Source organism: Cupressus sempervirens, chromosome 7 (genome assembly GCF_028749045.1).
Source record: "Cupressus sempervirens isolate cs-2001-9-10 chromosome 7, ASM2874904v1, whole genome shotgun sequence".
Classification (NCBI taxonomy): Eukaryota; Viridiplantae; Streptophyta; class Pinopsida; order Cupressales; family Cupressaceae; genus Cupressus; species Cupressus sempervirens.
Window position 1 is genome coordinate 23,022,466 of NC_143124.1, and position 4,456 is coordinate 23,026,921.

The window sequence follows — 4,456 nt, forward strand, 5'->3', positions numbered from 1 at the left end:
TACTTGATCTATGCATAGTTTAGTTGTTCATTTCATTGGCAAGATTGGCATTAGTTAATACATAGTTTAGTTGTTCATTTCATTGGCATGATTGGTATTGGTCAATACATAATTTAGTTGTTCATTTTAGTGGCATTGGCGTGATTTTCATCTGAGGTAATTCCAATTTTTGACTTGGCTCTGTTTAGTGGTATTACATTGATGTATATATGTACACAGACATGCACGTATATATGTATGTGTGTGCGTATGTATGTATGTATGTGTGTGTGTGTATGTATGTATGCATGCATATATACTTGATCTATGCATAGATTAGTTGTCCATTTCATTGGCATGATTGGCATTAGTCAATACATAGTTTAGTTTTTCATTTCATTGGGATTCACACAATTGTCATGTGAAGTAATTCCAGATGGTTAGTTGGCTTTGTTTAATAGTATTGCATTGATCTCTCACAACACTATATTGGAACTCATTATCGAGCACATTTTTACTATTTTGCTAAGCATACTTGATGTATACATACTTGATCTATATGTAGTTTATGATCTTGTAAATGTTTGGTATAGTTGTTCATTGCATTGTTAATTAGAGCTATAATTGAACCATACATACATGGAATACATGAGAAGTGGCAAATGATGAATGCTCAATTGTAGAACTTGAGAGCACATGCTGATAGAAATGTGATTTAGTAGATGATTGTATAGTTCATGATTTTATCCTATGTTATATCTATAGTCCTAATTTTCTTGCATATGTTTTTATTTCTTGTCTTTTTGTCCCTATTTGATTTCCTATGTATGTTCTTGTTGACAAAATTATCAAAAATATTGAGGATTTCTGGTAGATGATTGTACAGTTTATGATTTTGTCCCATGTTATATGTATATTCCTAATTTTTTTGGATTTTTAAAAAAATTTCTTGTCTTTTTTCCACAATTTGGTTTCCTATGTATGTGCTTCCTGACAAGATTGTCAACAATATTGACAAAGTGTCTTTTTTTATTGCTCTTGATTTGCTTATATTGCAAGACCACACATGCTGATAAAAATGAGCTATATGATGATTTTTTACTGTGCATGTTTGTAAACAGTCAATATTTTTGATGCTACTCCTTGGTGTATTCCATTAAAACATAATCAAATTTTAATTTTTCAATCATGTTTAGTTCGTATATGCAGGATTGACCATCTAACAATACAAATAGTAATGGGAAGAATGAGCAACATGAGAGGGTTGGTCATCGAATGTGGGGCATAATGGTATAGAGTGTGAATTTCTTAGTGTTTTCATATTTAATGGCTAAGTCATAAGGTTCAAGTTCGAGTTCGACAACTATGAAGTTCAGATGAAGTTTGACAAAGCAAAAGGATTGAAAATAATTTGATGATAAATTCGTCTTATATAATTTTCCAAAAATATATAAATATATATAATTGCAATTCCCAACTTTGGGATAGTTTATAGCTTTGTACAAATGATTGCAAGTATGATCATTTTTTACTTTTCTTTGCTAATAAATAGAATTAAAATAAAAAATAATAATCATTTTATTTATTCTTTACTAATAAAATAAAATTCTGAATATTCAAGAATTAAAAATAATAATAATGTAGTCTAATTATAAATAAATTAGTAATCATAAATTTTAAATTAAATATTAATACTTTACTCATTATAATACTTGTGTTTCACTAATAAAATAAGATTAAATTTTTCTACTTCAAATTCCAATTCTAATTCGAAAATGAACAACCAAACGTAAGAAAAAGATATTCCCAGTCATATTCCGTTCCAATTTCAATTTTTAAATTGGCAACCAAACACACAATATGGATTTGCATATTCATCTTCTGTGTCAACCAAACGGTCCAACTATCTTTCTAAAACACATAACCAGATTTTCGAAAACCTGGTTATGAGATAACCTGATTATGAGACAAATTCATCTTCCCCAACCAAATTGGGCCTTAATGATAGGTACTAAGCCCTGGGTTCAATAGTGATCACTGGGTAAGTCTTTTTTTCTTTGCCAGATTATTATTACGAGTAGATGTCTGAAATTATCCATAGACGCCAGAATCTAGTGTCGCAGCTACTGTCAGTGGAAACTATATTACCCACTGTTATAGGTACATGATTTCAATATTGTTTAGCGAATTTAGGTCCTTATGATCTACATGTTCCAAAGTTGACTAGTATGTTTTGATGCTATGATTCTCTGAACTTTGGAAGTTTATCTTTGTGTTTGAGAATAGATGAATGTAGAAAATGGAATCACTTTGCGTCTATGCTCTTCATATTATTGACAAATCTTAATGAGTGTATGCTTCTCTTGGATTTTTTTGTTTTAAGAGGTAGTTGAAAGTATCATGTTTCAACGTATTGTTTTCACTTGTTTAATGTTTTCTTGCTAAACATTTGAAGTACTCAAATGCAGCTGGGGGTATTTGGAAAATATACCACTGGAATCAGCAGCGAAAGACCAGGGAGTTTTATAAAATACTGGATCGAGGAGAAATATCTGCTGTCCACGAAGAAGAGTAGAGTCCGACATTCAAAGTTGAAGAAAGTGTTTTTGAGATCAGGACACCATATAAATCTGTACAAGTATAGTTCCTGTTAATTTGTAGTGTAGAGTAAGATTTATTGCTGAACATTGGGCTTGAATCTTATTTTTACCTCAATTTGTGGGTCAGTTTGGTCAATCTTCCATGTTCCTTCTATACAAACATTACATCGTCAATAATGGAAATTGTATTGTGTCATTTTGATGATATCATTTTTCGCACGCTTAGAAGACTAATTTTTTGTTGAGTTTAAAACTTTAAAGCTCGTACATTATAACATTTTTTCTGTGCAGGGGAGGATGTAGAATGCACTCTAAAATTTGTTATTCTTAATCTTGTTTTTCGTTTGTTTGTTCCTTTTATTTTCTGATACAATTAAGTCCTTACAGAATATGTTTGACGTCAATCCTTTACTCTTGTTCAAGATGGAGTCCAAGGTTCTGTTGCATATGTTGAGAATGCTGTAGGTTAGTTTCTTTGCTTCCGTTTTGGCTGTGATGAGAATGGTTATATTTTATATAAGTTGACTCTAAGCTACCAATATGTGGTAAAAGAGTGCAGTACAAAGAAATTCGAGAAATCAGCCTTGATATTAGTATATGTGAAATTTTCTTCTTGGGTTACAGTATCACACAAATCTTTATTTTTCTAGATTTGGTTTATAATGGAGTAATAATTTGTCTTCTCTGGCCTGGATAGTGTAGAGAGTATCTATTGGGCTGATCACCTGAAAAAATAGAGTTGGGATTACAGCGGACAAAATTTCTGCTTTCAAAGAAAGCTTTGGGTGCATATTTTATAAACCAGTGGTTAGATTTCGTTGTTCACTGAATGCCTGATATGATGTGATGAATGCCTATGCTTCTTATCTTGTCATAAATATCATATAATGTGATGATCTCTCTCTCTCTCCTGTTCAAGAGATGGCTATGCCATTATATTTTCTTTCTTCAGATTTACAAAAACCTAAGTGTAACTTAAGGTAATTATGAAGCTTTGATTGCCAGTGCGCAAACTAAAAATGGTTTCAAATGGGGAGGGCCCATCTAAACAACTAAACCAAACATGTTATTTTTATTGTGCTGTTGTGTATAGCGGCATGTTCAATTCCGGAACAGTAAGGTAGTGCTAAGCAAGGGCGTTGTATGTGGCTGGGAGTGAGTCAAGTTATAAGTCTGGCTGTGTAGACATCTTGTTTGAGGATGTTTCTTCTTAAATGCATAAATGGGCGAGATCATCACAGATTTGTTTATAATCATTTTGTTTGGATTGATTATTTAATACTATGTGTTTTCGAAAGAGGTTATCTACTATTTTTTTTTTGATGAAAAGGCTTACAAATAATATTAAATTAAAAACACAAGTATAATAATAAAAAAATGGAAAAGAGAGAGGATAATAAATCACTCTCTAAGTGTCTCAAACGAGCCTAGCCTGAAAATTCGTAACCATAATAACAATAAACATGGCATACCCCAAAAATAAAGATCCCTTAGGTAGTGTAAATAAAATTAAAAACATTAATATTTCACTCGGTACTAACTATCGTCGAGTGCCAGTTTTGTTCGGCACTTTAATGAGTCAAGTGGCAGGAGTGTGCCAAGTGAGCTCGGCACATGAAGGAGCCAAGTGAGCTTAGCACTCAAAAGGGTAACTCGACACCTATGGATGCCAAGTGAGCTTGGCTTCAACTGTAGAGAGAACTTCTACCAAGGACAATGCCGAGTGATAGAACTTATAACGTATTTTCACCATTAAAATCAGAGACCCAAAGCTTAAAATATTCAACAAATATATAGAGAAAAAATAACAGATTCACATATGCCTGCTTGCTTACTATTTAACTTTGATTGAAACTATTACAAAATCTGAGAGCATT